This window comes from Sceloporus undulatus, chromosome 1, assembly GCF_019175285.1.
Source record: "Sceloporus undulatus isolate JIND9_A2432 ecotype Alabama chromosome 1, SceUnd_v1.1, whole genome shotgun sequence".
NCBI classification, from domain to species: Eukaryota; Metazoa; Chordata; class Lepidosauria; order Squamata; family Phrynosomatidae; genus Sceloporus; species Sceloporus undulatus.
This window is the reverse complement of record NC_056522.1, coordinates 312,754,138-312,774,975: the sequence shown is the minus strand read 5'-3', so window position 1 is coordinate 312,774,975 and position 20,838 is coordinate 312,754,138. Positions and strand designations below refer to the sequence as shown.

Genomic DNA, 20,838 nt, shown 5'->3' with positions numbered 1-20,838 from the left:
ATAGCCTTTTGTTTCATTTAGAGTAGAGGATGGAACAGGCTTGTATCTTCTGGAGCCAATAAGAATTTCATTTATGCATCAGCAACATAAGAACTCCCTCCAAAGTTTTACCAGATAGTGAAACAATGGGCCTGTTGTTCATTTACTAATCCTAAAACTTTATCAGTATCAGAACATTTTAATACTCTAACTATGTTGCACTGAGACAGACCATTATGAAATGAAAGTTTACAGCTTTATTACACAACAAATGAACAGAGATCAAAATAATTGCCAACCAATGGCTGGGCAGTGAGGAAGAATATGAAGCTCTAGATAAAGCAGAGCAATGCCTGTCCAAGCAAAGCAGGAAGCAATTAAAGCATCCAAATAACAAGCACTGCTTTCTAGAATTTGCTATAGAAAACAGGATTCTGAACTAGATAGGGGAGATCAGAAAAGTCCAATAAAGGTGTGTCAAAACTGCAGATGTCCAAACCACACATTAGTCCCCATTTATTGATTTAGAGCCAGTGTTTTGTAGTGGTTTGAGCACTGGACGATGACTCTGAAGGCCAGGGTTCAAAATACCACTTGGCCATGGAAACCCACTGGGTAGCCTTGGGCAAGTCACATTCTCTCAACCCCAGAGGACGGCCATGCCAAATCTCTTCTGAATAAATGTTGCCTGTGATAGGATTTCCTTAGGGTCGCTATAAATCATAAATGGCTGCAAGGCACACATCATCAACAACACACACACAAACACACACACTTGCCCAATGCCCAGTCCCATGGGTTTCCTCTTTCCAAATATGAATACAGTAGTGTTCACCATTCTCCTCCTTTTCCTCTATGCTCACCAGCTGTGGCATAAAGGCTGCCAAATGACTAAAAAGCACACCAAACAGCAATACAGTCTAACAACCTGAGAAGCTCCACACAGGGAAAGGGTTTTTTCTAAGTGCAAAAATACCACAGAAAAAAATAGTTTCCAGACCATGAAGGCCACTAGCCTGAGTTTGTGGAATCACATGAAATGCATGTAAGAATACAAGGAGGGTAGATCACATTGAAAGTCCAGGTGAAAACGGCTCACCAGGAAGCTTGCACGCTTGCATATAGGACTGGTGAAAACCCATCAAGACTCATGAGACTTGTGGTCGCCAGAGACTTCATGAGGCCTTCTGTGAGATGACATGCTGAAATCACATGATAGCTGTAATTCCCAGCCACAGCTAGACTTCGCCCCTGGTCTCCAGTCAAGTAGCCACTCAGCCAAGTCTGGGAGAAGAAATGCCAGCCAAAGGCTCAGCGCACACACACACACACACACACACACACACACAAACACCTGTGAGTACAGAATTTAGTGTATTCACAGCTTAGGGAAATTGTTGTTGCAACTCCTGGAATCTGTATAATCTAGCTGGTTCCATAACAAGAATTTACTGTAGTACTGAAGCTATAAAGAGGAAAGTTTGTACACACTCATTGCTGCATGCATACACATACACACACATGAATACACAGGCACAAATACCTCAGCTCTCCCAGCAATAGCTAAGGGTATTATTTTAGATGAATGCACCCTATGTGAATAATAATTATCCCTCTGCCTGCTGTAGTGACCTGTAATACTGTGGGAAACAAATGACCTCCACGTCATTGTGCCATGTATAACTTCAGAAGAAGAGGAGGGGAATGGAGGAGAGGAGAGTTCAGGCAATGCTGCTGAAAGATGAGCAGAATCTATTTTGTAATATCTTCAAATTATAACTCTGCTAAGCAGTCTCCAGGCAGAACTGAAACACATTGCTCATGCCAGGGGACTGCAAAATGCAGGCTAGCCAGGAATAATTACACTGATGGTTTATGAGCGTACAAAGCTCCCTATTCTAACATTTTATCTGCAAGTGCTCTCTCAACCTAGCAGTCATGACAGCCCCAAATGTCAAGACTGAGCAAAACATAATTTCTCATTTCAGCTTGCAAGTACAAAATACAGATACGCCACACACACATCTAGTTATGAGCTGAGGTCATAATTTAAATCTTCATATCCAAATAACCCAACGTATTGCTAAAAAGCATGAAGTTTCCTACAAAATATGCAATAATGTAATTTTGTCCACTTCTTGGAGGGGAGTAAATAGAGATAATTTAAGTTATTAATTGTTGCAGAATAAACCAGTGTTTGCTTGCAGAGCATATGATTCTATCACATAAGTAATCACTTTAAAACCTCATCGCTTTCAACAGAGGAGTTAAATGTGTGCACTGGGTCATTTGGGACAGTGATGCACCTCTGCAGTTAATATCAATAACATATAAAACGATTCACCTTTGGCTGAATAGCACCCCAATGTTTGTTGTTTGTTTTTAAAATACACTGCATAGTCTGAATTATAGTCCAAATTATTTTTATTTATTTATTTGCAGCTTTTATATGCAGGTACTCAAATCCAATCTGTCTCGAGGAGAAAAGAAAAATATGCATCTCTGATTCATGAAAGCACATGGAAAGATAAAGACCTGACAAAGTCCATTCAGAGGCAACAGTTCAGTAGGCATCTCTCTATCTACATAAATTCCCATACTATGGTATTTGTATTTAAGAGATTTATACATCAGCTTTCAATATTCAATGTTTTCCTAAGATAGCACTGAAAATTCAATAAATTAAATAAGAAGACAAATAAATATCAAAATACTAAGAAAATACTAAGTGTTAAAAGGATCTTTTCAACTAGCTAGAAGATATGTCAAATAATGAAATGGGGTAAGTAAATAAGGCACTAAAGAGTTACAAAAGTTCTATTATGTGGCCTTTGAAAAATGAAATGAGTGACTGGGAGCCTCTCACTCAACCAAGTTCAAAAGATCTTAATCAGGAGGCAAATTCTTTAGTAAACTTCAGCAGTCCATATTACACACTTGATACATTTTGATGTACAACTCTAATGGATAACTTGCAACTACCCAGTGATGGCAAAACAAACCATTCCATAGGAGGAAAAAGGATATTCTGTGGTTCAGGAGTTTTAGATAGCTACTATTTCCAGCTTCCCCAAGAAGCATTGTTCACAGGGTTAGCTGGCAGTGTTTGTTCTTTGAGGAAGCTGTGTGCTATGGCTCTCAGGGCTCTAGGGACCATTCATAGAAGCATAGAATCATAGAGTTGGAAGAGACCACAAGGGCCATCCAGTCCAACCCCCCTTTCCATGCAGGAACTCACAATCAAAGCATCCCCAACAGATGGCCATCCAGCCTCTGCTTAAAGACCTCCAAAGAAGGAGATTCCACCAAACTCTGAGGGAGTGTGTTCCACTGTCAAATAGCTCTTACTTCATTCCTAATCTTTAGGTGGAATCTCTTTTCCCGTAGCTTGCACCCATTGTTCTGTGTTCTAGTCTCTGGAGCAGCAGAAAACAAGCTTGCTCCATCCTTCAAATACTTAAACAGGGCTATCATATCACCTCTTAACCGTCTCTTTTCCAGGCTAAATATACCCAGCTCCCTAAGTCTTTCCTCATAAGGTATGGTTTCCAGGCCCTTCACAATTTTGGTGGCTCTCCTTTGGACACACTCCAATTTGTCAACATCCTTTTTGAATTGTGGGGCCCAGAACAGGACACAGAATTCCAGGTGAGGCCTGACCAAGGCCTAATAAAGTGGCACTGTTACTTCCCTTGATCTAGACATGTTCCTTGATTCTTGTTTGCACAATGCGTTTGGTGGTCCCTATGTAGATTTGTTTGCAGCTGCATGGTATGTGGTACTCATTTTAGCGACCTTGGAAGGATGCAAGCCTGAGTCAAGCTTGAGCCCTTTTGCTGGTATTGAACTCACAACCTTATGATTTTGAGTGAGTGGCTGCAGTACAGGCATTTAACCACTGCGCCACCACACCACAAGGATGGGGAAAGAGTGATGAATTTTCTCTTTTTTAAGGAGAAAGGGAAGGATCAATAAATGTTAGTATTGTCAAAAAAATGAAAATATAGAGCCTAGATCAGTCCACTATATGATATCCTTCCCAACTACGGAATTTCATTTAACTGTGACAATGCCTGAATATCAAACTACACTATGATATTTTTAGAAAATAAAGCTGTGTTGCTGAAGCAATTCCCTTGTGATTCAAGTGAGCAGAGAGAGAAAATAACTGCTGAAACAGGACAAACAATAATTACATACAAACTAAAAAAGAAACTGCCAGCCCACAAACTAAACAAGAAAAGAGGGTAAATGCCTCAAATTCAAACAGTAGAACAATACTGTAGCTGAGTATTTTCTTCTTTGGATAATGATTGTGTGTGTGTATGTGTGTGACCATGACATTTTTAATATTTACATATTATATAACCCATATTTTTGTATAATTATGTATATATTACATAACCCATATTTATCTACTTCACAACCCACACGTAAGGTCACACTCCCTGCACCTGTTTAGAGGCCCAAGGAGAAAAATTATCTGAGAATGCAAATTTGAAGCTACAGAAAACTGAGTTATGCATTGCCAATGGCAAGAATTATGTTCATTTCATGTCTTTTAGAAATATTTATATTGTATTAATGCATGAAAGTCATCAAGCCTTTGTCATCTCTGCCTTGCATTTAAGACTGAATCTTTGACATCTGCATAAAGGACAGATTCTGAAAAGCAAGAGTGGTGAGAAGGGAAAAAGAAAGACCTGTTCCTGTATGCAAATATACAAATTATCTGCGCAAGACCCTTTAAAACCCACAATAGTGGATGTTCTAAAATGTAAACTGAATATAATCATTAGAATTATTTAAGATACTTAAATTTTAACCAAACCTTGTATAGGGATTTCCTTACGAAATGTGCCAGAAATGCGCGGTTAACTGAGGTCTTGTCGTAAAATAAATAAGCGTGTGTACCGTAAATATTCTCCATCATTTCTACATTTAGCAATGTTTTTTTCATCTAGCTTAAACCACGGCATCATCCAGTCAAAGCAACAAGCGTAAAAATATAGCTTCAAATTAGGGAGACCAAGTCCACCGTGTCTAGTTTCGTCCTGCATAAGACGAAATCGAACCCTCGGTTTCTTCCCCCCCATAAAAATTTGCTTAAGTCCTTATTCCAAGCTTTAAATGGTACATCATTAGTCAGTATAGGGATTGTTTGAAACAAAAAAATCATTCTCGGCAGAACCATCATTTTTATAGCAGCGATTTTACCCATCCAGGATAAGCCGACTTTATCCCATCGTTGTAAGTCCAGCTTAATTTTTTTGCCAAGTTTTATAATAATTGTGGTTAAAAAGTTCAGTGTTTTTTGTAGAAAGCCATATCCCTAGGTATTTTACTTTTTCAGCAATTTTAAATCTAGATATTTCTTGCAATTTCTCATTATCTGATTCAGAAAGATTCATTGTCATTAAAGCGGTTTTATTCTTATTTACCACCAGGCCTGAGGCATTACCAAAAGAGGCTAGGCAACCTTTAAGCTCTCTAATATCTTCAATCGGGTTGGAAAGGGAAACGACCAGATCGTCCGCATAAGCCCTTAGTTTCAACTCTTCCCCTTTAAATTTAACACCCCTGATGGAATTATTTTGTCTTATCGTATCATTTAACATCTCTAAACATAAAATAAATAACAGCGGGGAAAGCGGGCAGCCTTGCCTAGTACCTCTATGAATCTGGATATCTCTGGTTTTATGGCCGTTAATGATCAACGAAGCTGTTTGTTTGAAATAAATCTGATCTAACCAAGAGGCAAATCTATTCCCCATACCAATTCTTCGACATACCTCTTTTAAGAATTTCCAGTTTAAACGGTCGAAAGCTTTCTCAAAATCTATAAATAAAGCTAATTGCTTATCACATCTCTTTTCATGATATTCAAACATGTTTAACATAAATCTTAAGTTATTTTTTAAATGCCTTCCTGACAGAAAACCAGACTGATCAGGCTTAATATAATCTTTTAATACATTCTTTAACCTTGCAGCAAGAATAGCCGTAAATAGTTTATAATCTGCGTTAAGCAGAGCTATGGGCCGAAAGTTTTTGGGTTCCGGAATCTCATCATCTGTTTTGGGTATCAATACTGTATTAGAGTTTTTCCATGAGTTTGGCATTTGTCCATTCTCAATTTGGTTCAACAGTTTTACCAAAGGGCTCGTTAACTCATCTGCGAAGACTTTGTAGTATTCTGCTGGAAGTCCGTCTGGGCCAGCCGCTTTCCCGGACTTCGATTCCTGTATTGCTCTAGAGACCTCATATGTGGTGAAGTCCTGATTTATTAAATTCATTTGCGAACTATTAATAGGTCTAATATTTCTTTGATATAAATACATGTTAATGGTTTCAAGAGAGATTGCATCCGCTTTAAACAGGTTTGTATAAAATTTAACAAAAGCATTTTCAATTTCTTTTTGTTTATAATGGACTATATCATTATATTTTAATTTTATAATAGTTTTTCTCTTTTGTTCTTGTCTTAATTTATGTGCCAAGAACTTCCCTGGTTTGTTCGCTGAATAAAAAAACTTCTGTCTGACACTTTTAAGTTTCTTGTTCATCTGGTCAGTTAACAATAGAGAAATTTGTTTTTGAATTAGTTTCAAATCATGTAGTATTTTTGGGTTGCCACTATCACTTAATAGTTCTCTGTCTTTAGCTTTCAATTGATTTTGTAGGTCAACTAGATTTTGATTCCTCTGTCTTTTCAATTGCGCACCTTTTTTGATAAAAAAGCCACGAATTACTGCCTTGGAGGCATCCCAAATATTACTTAAAGAGGCATCACAATTTAAGTTATCACGGAAGTAATTTTTTAAAACTTCTTTAGCCTCGAATTTTATCATATCATTATTCAACAGAATATCATTAAGCTTCCAATTATAGTTATGTGTGCCAATTTTCATTGTCATTGTCACAGGTTTATGATCAGAGGTGAAGTTAGGCAGCATTTCAATATCCATTACATTTACACAAAGGTTAGAAGAAATTAGAAACATATCAAGCCTAGCCCATGATCCCTGTGCTGGTGAATAAATATATATTATAGAAAACCCTAAATTTAGTTTTTTTTTTTTTTTTTTTTTTTTTTTTTTTTTTTTTTTTTTTTGAGAGAATTATTTAAGATAAATTTGCGGGAAAAATAATCTCTAAATTTAGGTTAAACAATAATTATGTTAGGAACTAGGGAATAAGGATAGGTGAAATGCTATACAGTAGAAGAGTACAGTCATCCTTCTACATCTGCAGGTTTGACTTTTGTGGATTTGATTATTCACAGATTATTTGCTACCGCCACAGTTGCTGCCCTATGTCATTTTTAATAGGGACTGCAAGCCTTACCTTACAAGACTGAGAATGAGGCTTGTTAGTCCCCATTAAAAATGGCATAGGGCATTAGTGGAGCAGGTAGCAAGCCCCACCAGCTGCCCACTTCTACCTTGTAAAGGAACCCCACTGCCACAAAGCCATCCACAATATGTTGAATCTGCATATCGAACTGTTTGTGTGTGTTAAATATGGTTGGAGAGGGACTACAGTTATTAGTGTTTTTGCCACTTTTGCAGGGGTTCTGTGCCCTTAACCTCAGCACACATGTAGGGCTGACTGTACCCCCAAACACTACACACCCCACTTTATAGGAAAGAGCAGGTCTGTTGATGTATAGTGGCCACTACTATCTTTTTGGCTCACTCTGAATGCTGAAGCTGACAAAAAATGCTGTGAACTCCAGAAGAATCAGGAGTCACACACCACTTGAGTATCTTGTGGCACAAGTCAGATGCCAAGATCTGTAAGGAAAAAAGTGCCTCAGGCACCTCATATGGCCTATGGATTATATATTAGCTTAGTTCAGCTACAGCACACTATGGCTTGGTTTTACATGAACGAGTTCAGGCTCACTGCTTTCCCTCCCTCCTTTCTACTTGTACCCTTCCCTCTTGCAGCAAATCATAGTCTGCCATTAAATCCAAATCAGGCCATCTATGATTTTTGCAAACCAGCATTGGAAGCTATGATTTGCATAGTTCAAATGCAATGATAAATCATGTCAGAAACATATCGGTATGGGGTTTGGCAGGAAAAAGGGAAACTAGAAGAAAGGAAGGCATAAGCTTAAGGCTTGCTGACATAATAGTAAATTATTGTTTGGTTTTCATTATATTGTATGAAACATTAGTGGGTGAACTGGAAAATGCAGTCAGGAAAGGAATTTGTTACAATGCTATATAAATGTTGGTATAAAAAGCAATAAAATATTATTTATACTTATGCTGCAGAAGGCTGTGAAGCAGAAAAGGCAAAAGCATTTTATTTTATTTAAAACCTAACAAACCTTCTGTAAATTATCCAAATTCAGCAAAGCAACAGACTGCTACATGGTTTAAGGAAGTTATTTGATTCAGCTTACATCAAATAGCAATTTGGTACACAATAATAGCAGTTTGGTACATAATATGAGCTCTGCTGCTGAGGTCAGCACAAACTGATTTTAAAAGATACAATGTAAACTTGAATCTTATATTACTATCTTTCTTGAATGTCTGTGCTGAAGTTGAAAAACTGAGTAGGACCACAGTCTCTCCCTGGGTTTATAGCATGGTTTACAAAATGCTAAATTAATGATTTGCTATTCTATTTTCCTACTTAAGGATAACATAGATTTTAGAGAAACATTATCAGGTATAGTTTTTTGTGGGTTTTTCAGGCTATGTGGCCATGTTCTAATTTTTCAGAAGATGCCAGTCACAGATGCTGGCAAAATGTCAGGAATAAACTCTTCTAGAACATGGCCACATCACCTGAAAACCCCACAAAAATTATGGATGCTGGCCATGAAAGCCTTTGACTTCACATTATCAGGTATGTTTATTCCTTCAGTGATAGCTGGTGCAAGGAAGAAAACATTTATCGTTTCATCTGTTATAAATCTGCTCCCAAAAGACATAGCAATTGGTATTTCAGATTACAGACTCTGGAAAATGTAGCAGAATATAAAGATCACAACCACTAGAAGTCTGTTTGAAAAAAATTCTTCTAAAATATGCAAACAGTGATTAGGATTTAATTTATATTACCTAAGAACAGCATTTTCCTGCAATATTCTTTAATTTTACCTTTGCTCTATATCATATTATATAATGATGAGTGGAATTTCCTTCCAGAACAGATAAAAGAAAATAGATTATAACGCACATTCCAAGTAATAAACAAATGACATAGGACCATTCATATACAATGTCTTTTCTACAAGAGCATAAATGAGAACCAAGAATGCACATAAGCATAATGAGATGTGAAGATTACACATTATGGAGGCATCCTGTCAATGATATACATATGTATGCGTAAGTCAAGCTACGCATGTGGGGTTAATTATTCTCTATGATACAACAGACCAATTCTGTTAATTAATAATAATAATAATAATAATAATAATTTATTTGTATTCCACCCCTCTGAGAACAATCGGGGTGGCTAACAAAGTTAAAAATGCAAAACATATAAAATTCCTGGTACCCTCCCCTACTTAAAAAAGTATTAAATCCAATACAATATTTAAAAAACAGAACAAACAACAACAACAAACAAACAAACAAACATACAAGTTAAAAACTGACCAGAAGGTCAACAACATCACACCAGCAAACAATCAGTGGGAGCAGCAGTATCTTTCCCAGACATTTTTATTATTATTATTATTATTATTATTATTATTATTATTATTATTATTATTATTATTAACCTTTATTTATGAAGCGCTGTAAATTTACACAGCGCTGTACATGCAATCTTTTTAGTTAGACGGTTCCCTGCCCTCAGGCTTACAATCAAAAAAGACATGACACAGAAGGAGAAGGGAGTGGTGACGGGAAAGGGTAAGAGGTCCAGCAGTTCCTCTCAACCTCCGAGGCCTGGACCAAGGCAGATGGACTGGAGGGAGGGCTTGGCTTCAAAATGGAAGGTTAATCATTATCCAGGGAAAATACATACTCACAAGTAGGATAATGCATATACAGTACATAGCAATACAGGAATGGATCGATAAACAGTCAACAACAGAACATCAGATAGTAAGCGACAATTATGCAATGCCTGGGAAGGCTTCTCTGAATAGAATGGTTTTCAACTCCGTTTTGAAGCTGGTTAAAGAAGTGATGGCTCTTGCTTGTGGGGGAAGAAGGTTCCAGGAGTGAGGGGCAGCAAGTGAAAAGGGGCTGGGTTCTCTATTCTGGGAAGGCCTGCTGGAAGAGATCCGTCTTAACAGCCTTTTTAAAGCTATCTAAGGATGTAAGTAGACGGATCTCAGTGGTGGAAGCAGATTTGCACATATACAACAGCAACCAGCAATTGACACATGCTATTCTGCATGGGGGTTAGGTAGTGCTGAAATAGCAAATCTCCTCATGGGGATATAGCCTATATCTGACTGTGGGTACCTATGTTAGGAACCAGTTGGAGTGCCTATTATGTGATTATACAAGATGATGTACTACCATCTCCACCCCAAAGACTTATAAAAAAAGACTACATGTGAAGCACCGACAGGTTTCCAATCACCACTATATTATTCCATCCAACACTGCCTCACTTACAAAAAAAGTAAGAGTGGGAAGAGCAAAAACCATAGTAAGTTGCAACTCCTCTTAAGTAAAATCATGCTGATCATATCAGAATACAATTTGAGGAAATTCTAAAACCCATGGCAGTGCTAGAGCTTGAGCTTATCCAGCATTAACAAGCCTTAATAGCCTAGTTCAGCTCAGACATAACAAACGGAAATGTCTTTAAATTATCCTTCCCCTGAGACATGATTTCATAAGAGAACAAACTCTATATGCGTATGGAGAAATTTCCAGTATAAACATGTGGTGGACTCTAAAAGCTGCAGTCAAGGTTAGGATAAGGATATGCCAAATGCTGAGTGCAAGATAAAATTTCAAAGTGACTGATTTCTTTCTAATTCACAGCATGTACTTGGAAGTCTGAAGAACACATGTGAGATGCTTTCCAGCCAGTGCATAATCTGCTCTATTTCATTTTCCTCTATATATAATGGTTGAGCTCTACAAGCTGCCAGTCAAATTCTCTGATCATCAGCAGTCTCAGACCTTTAGTTGTCTACACACCCTACCATTATGCTTTGGAATTATCCACTGATTGCTCATGGGGAAATCTGATTACAGCTGTCTAGTTGCAGCAGAAGCATTGCACATTCAGGTTCTTGGCACGATGAAGGAAATATCAATTTACACCTCATTCATTCACAAAGTCCCAGACTCACACTTAATGTTTCAGTATTATCAGGAGAAACAGACACCTCCAAAAACTGGCATAATGTAATATATACCACTGATTACATTTTAAAAGTAGTAGTAAAACAACAGCCAGGCAATTTTATCTTTTGAGTTAAACCTCCAAATGTGGGTTCTGATGAACTTTTAATTGCAATCATTTTTAACTGAAAACATTTGTATTTTCATCCTCAGATTCTCTGGGCACATCTGTAGTAATGCAAGTCTAGGTGCACACATATATTCAGACACCCATGTACATGTGCCTAGGATTCCTGGCACAGTGAAGAATCCCAGGCATTGTCTTTAAAGACACCGATCTATTGGTCACACATGCCCAGTTGAAGGGAACGTTTATACAACCCCAACATATGCACATCAATTAGGTTTGGAACCTAAAACAATAAAGTACTCTCAGTATTACAATGAAATCTACACCAATCAAAAACTTCCTTCAACATTACCATAACTGTTTTTTGCATCATATACTGGTCAATAAGCTAAACCTGATCTAATCTAATGTACAGACAGGAAGAAAGAAGGGGGTTATGACTACTATTACTATTTGATTTTTACATTTAATTTATAATGAGAAACTCATTTTCAAATCATAATAAGGTGGACTATGCCTAGTATCAGTATCCTACACCGAACACCTCTATTGTGGAACTCCCTACAAAAGGGAGTTAGGCTGAACCCATCTCCTTTAAGCTTTCAGCGGGCAGCCAAAACAGTGCTCCACCACCTGGCATTCAGTGTTTGAAACTGCTATTTTAACTGTTTCCAAACCGAGATTCTAGGATTGTTTTTAGACTGCTTCTAGGAATTTATAAAGAGTATTTTAATGTGTTTTTTAAATGTTTTTATCTTTGTATTGTTTTAATGGTATTGTTTTAATTAAGCCAGGGTGGTAGAGTGGTTTGAGCATTAGACTACAACTCTAGAGGGTAAAGGAAAAGGTAGTCCCTTGACATGAATATCTAGTCATAACCAGCTGTAGGGGGCAGTGCTCACCTCCGTTACTAAGCCAAAGAACCAGCGTTGTCTGAAGACAACTCCAGTGGTCATGTGACCAGCATGACTGCACTAAACGCTGTTACCTTCCCACCAAAGTGGTACCTATTTATCTTCTTACATGCTTTCAAACTGCTAGATTGGCAGAAGCTGGCACTACTAACAGAAGCTCATCCCATCGTGCAGCACTCAGGCCTTGAACTGCCAACCTTCCCATCTTCCAATCATCAGAATTGACATCTTAACCACTAAGCCACCACTACAACTCTAGACACCAGAGTTCAAATCCCCAACTGGCAATGGAAACACAGTGGGTGACCATGGGCAAGTCACACTTTCTTAGTGTCAGAAAACCCCAGGATAGGTTCACCTTAGGGTTGCCATAAGTCAGAAATGACTTAAAAGCACACAGCAATATTTATTTACTTATTTATTTGATTTCTATCCCACTTTTCTCAACGACAGGGCCCAGGGTGGCTCACAAATAAAAATTCTAAAAGCATATTACAATAAAACAATTAAAGTTATCATCCAAAAAAAATATAAAATTACAGACATTAAAACCACACTAAAACCATGATATACACCCTATATAACAACAACCCAAGCCAACCTGTGATTATACATTAAAAGCCTGCCTGAATAAAGCCGTTTTTGCTTGCCGACGAAAGGCAAGCAAGGAGGGGGCCAGCCTTGCTTCTCGTTGAAGGGCATTCCAGAGGGCAGGAGCAGCCATGGAGAAGGCTCTCCCTCGTGTCATCACAGGTGAGCCTGTAATGGTGGCGGGAAGATCAGAAGAATTTAGGGCTCCAGCAGGTCCGTTGGGGGACAAATAATCTGGACCTAAGCCATGCTGTTTTAATTGGTTTTTATTTCTTCATCATCCCGGGAGCCTTTGTAAACTTTGAGGTGATACAGCAATACATAAAATAAAATAACTACATGGAAACATATCTTACAAGTTTTTCTCCTGAAGAATTCAGTAATACAAACATATCTATAGAGAAACAATGCTAACATTACTATTCTTTAGTTCTAAGCTGCTTAAAACAATTGAGTCAACAAAGTCCTAGACTCATTTTAAAGATTTTAAATAATTTGTTCAACAGATGCTTATTGGATCAGGTATAGAGTGAAATCCCAAAATGATACAGAAAGAGGATTGATTTTGGGCCTATATGCTACCACAAATTATGCAGTCGAGTTTCCCGCATTTGGAGAAATCGCAGGGATCAGCACACCCGGAGTGCAATGGATGAGCCTCACCCTGGGAAAACCACCTTCATGATCATGGTATCTCCCTTGCCAAGTAAGTACAGATGGCGGTACCTGGCTTCCACCTTTATTGATTGCAATGCGAGCTTTCAGAGAAGACATACGGCAGCAGGTAAAGGGCATGCAGTGGCTGTGGCTCTATGAAGTAGTGGCCGGCAGCCTGGGGACTGACCCAGGTTCTGTTCAGGCTCACTGTAATGGTTATACTATAAATCATAAAAGTTTGGCTGTTTCTGGGAGGTGGGACAGGGATCAATAACTACTTTGGATTAAAAGAGTTAATATCAGGCAAACGGGGCAGTGGCAAGCTAACTCCATAGCTGGAAAAACAATTTGACATTAATTTATCCATTTTTCATGTTCAAGTGTTCGTTTCTTTATCAATAAAATCTCTAAATCTGGAGTTATTTTGTTCCTATTTGTGGGAATGAATAATTTCACTAATTTCCCACCAATTTCTGAGAATACAAGGGTTTCTTCATAGTATCCCACATTATTCATGGTTCAGAACATCATTGGGCAAAAAACATGTTTTAGCAAAGAAAACATATATTTTGTACAACATACACAAAATGTTGCTTTTTCCACAGAAATCACATGTAGGGAAAACTAAACATGTATTTTCACAGCTGGTATAAATGTTATGCAATCTGAGTAACAGTATGCAAACTGTATAAATACAAAGAAACAGAAAAAAAACCATATGGGGTGTTGCATAAATAATAGTGTTTTTGCACAAGAATCAATGTACATTATCCAAAGTACAATTTTTGTGCTCATAATCATTTTCTGTGCAAAAAATTATATGTATAGATTTTTAAAAGTTATAACTATATAATTATATAAATATATGACACTACACTCAACATCTCTTGATAATGTTAATCATTTATTTCAAAACATTTTAGTGCAAGAATCACCTGCTTTTAGCGAACTGGATTTAATTATATGGCAGAATCTCAGCACATGTCCTTTGCATTTTAAGTAAAGTTTTTACATAACCCTTCTAAGGAAGTTCTTACATATACGTCTGCGGTGAGACATAACACTAAAGAAGGAGTATATTGCTACATATAAATCAGCAGCCATGTCAGGAAGTATGGGGAAATGAAGAGGGACTTCTCAGTGGCTGCTCCCAGTCTTGGGATAGCTCCCTCCTTGCTTTTCTGCCATCAGCAATTGAGAATATTCTTGTGCCATCAGTTTTTGGCATGGGGTGGGCTTTTAATGATGTGCTGTGCTGTTTCATGATTTGAATAGTCTTTTAATTAATTTTAATGTTTTTAATGTTTTAACTTTATAAATTGTTTAATAGCATAGTAAATAAATTATATTTATATTTTTATCAAAGTTTTGTATTGTTTTAAATGTGTTATTATCTGCCTTGAGTCCCATTATTGGGGAAAAGATGGGATATAAATGAATAAAATAATACAATTAGAGTCTCCCTTATCTGAAATTCCAAAATCTAAAATATTCTAAAATCAAACCTTTTTTCATGGATAGTTGAGACAGTTACATCTTTACTTCCTGGTAGTTCAATGTACACAAACTTTATTTCACATACAAAATTATTTAAAATATTGTATAAAATTACCTTCAGGCTATGTGTATAAGGTGCATATGATACCTAAATGAATTTTGTGTTTAGACTTGGGTCCCATCTCCAAGATATCTCATTGTGTAGTATATACAAATACAGGTATTTCAAAATTTTTTTTACAAAATCCAAAACTCCTATGCTCTCAAGCATTTTGGCTATGGGAGACTCAACCTGGAAAAATAGTAATTTTTCTGAGACTGTGTAACTCAATGGAAGGCAGTTTAAGGGGCAAAACAGACTGCCGCAATAGAGTGGCTCTGCGCCACCCCTAGGAGCACCAGATTAGTCCCACAGCAACCACACAACACGGCCCCAATCCAGCACTTTGCTGGCCCCAAAATGACCAGCAAAATGCTGGTCCTAATTAAAGCAGAGAAAAGCCACCCTTGCCGTGTGCAGTCAGGAGGGCGATGCAACACTGGCGTCGGGGCATGTGGACACCACATCCCCACTCTGTCTCAAGGCCGGTGTTAAACACCAGTCTGTTTCAGTCCATCCCTTCTTTTTTTTACCAAGATCTTGATAGCTGTGCAAAATATTATCTCAAAGGGGAAAGTTCCCATAGGTGCTTATAGCAGCACCTACTTCAGGACTAAAAGCTGCTGGGAAGGTATTTTTGTTTGGACCTTGGATCCCCCCAAAACACCATTCCTATGCACAATAAAAAGACACACAGTTTCCCAGAAACAAATGTTAAAAAACCTCATGTGATATGTTATTTGTCATAGCTAGCTTGCTTCTGTTTATCAGAGGACTATTGTTACATTTTCTTTTTCGCTCTCTATTGAAGTATATTTTTTAAATTAAACACCACTTTAAAAACACCAAGCAAACATGCTCTTAATTCCCACCTAGACACAAATTTGCCCTCACTAATGAAATTGGCCTTTATCATTTAAAACTTTAATTCAGGAGTGGACAACTTGTGGTCCTTCAGATGCTGTTTAACTGTAACTCCACTGGCTATACAGGCTGGGGGACAGATGGGAGCTGCAGTCCAGCAACATTGGGGAGATCACAAATTGCCCATCTCAGCTTTAAATGATTGCTCTGATGAAAGCTACAATTGTAATCTCAAATTATTGAAGTTTTAAAACATACTACAATAGCATCATAATACCAACAAAGTCACAGGATTTGTATTGTTCTTTCATTTTATTTTTTTAAAGTTTCAACAGCTCTTTATGCTAGAACTAAAAGCAACAAAATGGTGAATGTTTCATTGCTGCGGTGACTCCGGAAATGCTGGAAATTGCTCTCTTGCCATAAATTATCACAAATGCTTATTGAGTACAATAAAAAATATTCCCACATTCCCCTTTCTACACAAGAAAAATGATAAAGATGAGCAAAAGAGAGCAGCAACTGAAAGCAAAGAAAGATCCATTATTCTATAAACTGGCATATAGCCCAAAGGAAGCTGAAATGACTACTCCACAGTGAACTATTCTTTGCAGAGGCAGTTATTTCTGAAAGAACTTAAGTTGCCCTAGATAGTTTTGACAGATGACAGGAAACTAAATCCAAATGAGATGCCAGTTACAAAGAGATAAACACGAGAACTACTGTTGAGCCATTTTCGGACTCTCCATTCAGACACAGCAAGATCCTAGGAGATACAATTGGCAGCAGGAATATGAAGGTGGCAGGATGAACTGGGAAGGCCTCTCAGATATCTGAAACCCAATTCGAAAATGCTGGACTCTTGCCTATAAAAGTTCATGCCACACTGAGATAGTTAGTCTTTAAGATGCCAAAGAGTGTTTCATTCCAAGAAAGAAGACGCTTGTATTGCTTCATCCTGTCATAAAAATGACTCCAGTATCTCCTCCTTGAGCTGTATAAAACTTGAGCTTCATCTTATGCCATCAGACGCAGCAGGAAAGGAACAACAGATTGACTGCAGGAGCACTTGACTCTGTCATTCTGTACTTCATCATATGCAACTTGAAATTATGTTTGAAATTCATTTGTAGATTGCTGCTATGATTGAAATAATTTCTGACTGGGAGCAACATCCATATAGGATCCTATCCACAGGCAGTCACCAACACACAATGCACAAACAATCAAAGACATTACAAAGAATTTACTGTCCTACATGGCATCACTGTAAGTATGACAAACAAGGAAAAGCAGCCTCAGCTTCTTTGGACTCTTTCCGCAAGCTCACACTTGCACAGAATTGCTCACTGATCTTTCATTCTTATTCTTTCACCTAATCCCAACATATACTTTGAAAGATGAAGGCTGAGATCCAAAGCATCATGGAACTCGTTCAGCATTGTATGCTTCTTGGAAACATCTTTTACAAATGTTTCTGAAAGTGAGGGTCTTCCAACTCACAAAAGCAGTCTGTGATATGGGGAGTGTGTGTGTGTGCACACGCGCACGCACACACATTATCTCTGTTGTTCAAAGCAAAATAAACCAAAATTCCCCCTGCATAGCCTTAAAGTAATGGCCATGAATGTACGCCATAGACAGGTTTACTCTTATATATTTATTGTTTTATGTACAACGCTGTGCAAATCTACAGTGCTATATAAATAATAATAATAATAATAATAATAATAATAATAATAATAATAAAGTTGTTATTCAGACTCTGGTCAATGTATTTGTATCTGTGTACGTTGTCATTGTCATCATTAGTTACCCTACAGGTTAATGCTTTTAAGGTGACAGTAAAGATAAAAGCCAAAATCCCTTGGACAATGAACACGGCCTCGTTAACAAATGTGTGTTTTTAAAAGCAGAAATAGCACAATAATGAATTGAAAAGATCAGAACTAATAGTTAAGCTAAAGCACACAAATAAAAGCTATTGGCAGTATAAGGACATTGTTCCCTACCTTGGGGTGGTGTGAGTTGTTGTGCGCCTTCAAGTCGTTTTAGACTTATGATGATCCTAACGCAAACCTACCATAGGGATTCCACCTCAATATTAGGAGGAACTTCCTGACAATAAGAGCTGTTTGAAAGTGGAACATACTCCCTCAGTTTGGTGGAGTCTCCTTCTTTGGAGATCTTTAAGTAGAGGCTGGATGGCCATCTGTTGGGGATGCTTTGATTGTGAGTTTCTACATGACAGGGGGGTTGGACTGAATGGCCCTTGTAGTCTCTTCCAACTCAATGATTCTATAGGGTTTTCTTGGAAAGATTTGCTCAGAAGAGAATTTGCCTTTGCCTGACCCTTAGTGGGTTTCCATAGCTGAGCAGGGATTTGAACCCTGATCTCCAGAGTCATACATAGTTTGCTCTCTGTGTTGGGTGGGTCTACTAATAAAAAAAGGGTCTCTTTCAAGTAGCATGCTGGTGTATCTCAGCTTTTTAAGGCACTCAGAGCAGGGCGTCCCATAACAACAACAAATGTTGGAGAGGAACATAAAAGACATTCCTTCAGTTACTGTGGCCCTGATCTGTGAAGGATTTTATCAGTTAGTACCAGCACTGTGAAATCTCTCAGCTGTAGCCTTTGAACTCCTTGTTTCCTAAGTTTGACTCTTTTGAAATAATGAGCATCAGAAAGGAATTTTTACTTCAATTTTAGGAAATCAATGGTTTTGGGGGGGAAATTCTGCAACATGCACTAGGAGACACAAAACAGAGTCAGTGACAGCTTTTATTAAGTTAATGCTGAAATCAAGGTGCCAAATGTCTCACAAAACATCTAAAATTAGAATCACAGAATCATAGAATCGTAGAGTTGGAAGAGACCACAAGGGCCATCCAGTCCAACCCCCTGCCATGCAGGAAATCTCAATCAAAGCATCCCAGACAGATGGCCATCCAGCCTCTGCTTAAAGACCTCCAAAGAAGGAGATTCCACCGCTCTCCGAGGGAGCGTGTTTCACTGTCGAACAGCCCTTACTGTCAGAAAGTTCTTCCTAATACTGAGCTGGAATCTCTTTTCCTGCAGCTTGCATCTATTGTTCCAGGTCCTGTTCTCTGGAGCAACAGAAAACAAGCTCACTCCCTCCTCAATATCACATCCCTTCAAATATTTAAACAAGCCAATCATATCACCTTTTAACCTTCTTTTCTCCAGGCTAAACAACCCCAGCTCCCTAAGTCGTTCCTCATAGGACATGGTTTCCAGACCCTTCACCATTTTTGTTGCCCTCCTTTGGACACGCTCCAGTTTCTCAATGTCCTTTTTGAATTGTGGTGCCTAGAACAATATTCCAGGTGAGGCCTGACCAAAGCAGAATATAGTGGCACTATTACTTCTCTTGATCTAGACACTATACTTTTATTGATGCAGCCTAAAATTGCATTGGCCTTTTTAGCTGCCGCATCACACTGTTGACTCATGTTCAACTTGTTGTCTACTAGGACTCCTAGATCCCTTTCACACGTAATTTCATTCAGCCAGGTGTCACCCATCCTATATCTGTGCATTTCATTTTTTTTCTGCCTAAGTGCAGTATCTTACATTAATCTCTGTTAAAGTACATTTTGTTAGCTTTGGCCCAGCTTTCTAGTCTATTCAGATCATATTCAATTTTGATCCTGTCCTCTGGAGTATTAGGTATTCCTCATAATTTGGTGTCATCTGCAAATTTGATGAGTATGTCCCCAATTCTGTCATCCAAGTCACTGATAAAGATGTTGAATAGCACTGGGCCCAGGACAGAGCCCTGTGGGACCCCACTGGTCACCTCTCTCCAGGATGAAAAGGAGCCATGGTTGAGCACCCTTTGGGTTTGGCCAGTCAACCAGTTACAAATCCATGTAACCGTTACCTTGTCTAGCCCACATTTTACAAGCTTGTTTGCAAGAATGTCATGGAAAACCTTGTCAAACACCTTACTAAAATCAAGATATAATATATCCACAGCATTCCCTTCATCTACCAAGCTGGTAATTTTATCAAAGAAAGAGATAAGATTTGTCTGGCATGACTTGTTTCTCTGAAACCCATGTTGACTTTTTGTGATTATGGACTTGCCATATAGATGTTCACAGACTCTCTGTTTAATGATCTGCTCTAGAATCTTTCCTGGTATTGGGACTAACTGAACGATAATTGTTGGGATCCACGTTTTTCCCCTTTTTGAAGACAGGGACAATATTTGCCTTCCTCCAGTCTGCTGGACTTCTCCTGTTCTCCAGGAGTTTTCAAAGATTATTGCCAATGGATCCAATATTACATTTACCAGTTCTTTTAATACCCTTGGTTATAGTTCATCTGGTCCTGGAAACATAGGCGGTGTACAGACTGCCCCTTTGGGGCAGCCTGCACCTGCCCCTTTCCTTGATGGATCAGGGCCTGAGCTGCTACAGTGGCAGCCCCGAAGGCCCCAATCCGCCGCTTTTCCTGGCCTCGGGGAAGTGGCAAAAGGCTGCTTCCCTGCAGCCTGGAAAGGGGTGTCCTTGGGGCTTCAATAGCGGTGGGGGGAGAGAGAAAGGGGCCGCTCAGCCCCTTTCTCTTCTGTATCGCTGGCGGGCCAGGTACTGTAAACTATATTTCAGAGGAAGCAACTGGCAAACCACCTCTGAGTATTCCTTGCCTAAGAAAACCCTCTGAAATTCATGGGACTACCATAGGTCTACAAGTGTCTTTAAGGCACATACACACACACACAGAGGCTTCACTGAATGCAGTGAACATGCACAGATTCCACTTTCAAAATAGTTTGCAATAGTAGCAGCTGGCCAAGT

The 20,838-nt window shown here is 38.4% G+C and overlaps 1 protein-coding gene and 1 non-coding gene across 2 annotated transcripts in view; both read right to left on the bottom strand.

The window, feature by feature from the left end:
• Positions 1-20,838, bottom strand: part of RAD51B (RAD51 paralog B) — a 449,375-nt gene that overhangs the window by 274,506 nt on the left and 154,031 nt on the right. The gene's annotated exons all lie outside the window — the stretch shown is intronic.
• Positions 13,441-13,610, bottom strand: LOC121920044. The gene has a single exon (XR_006101625.1). It is a non-coding gene; the product is annotated as a U1 spliceosomal RNA (small nuclear RNA).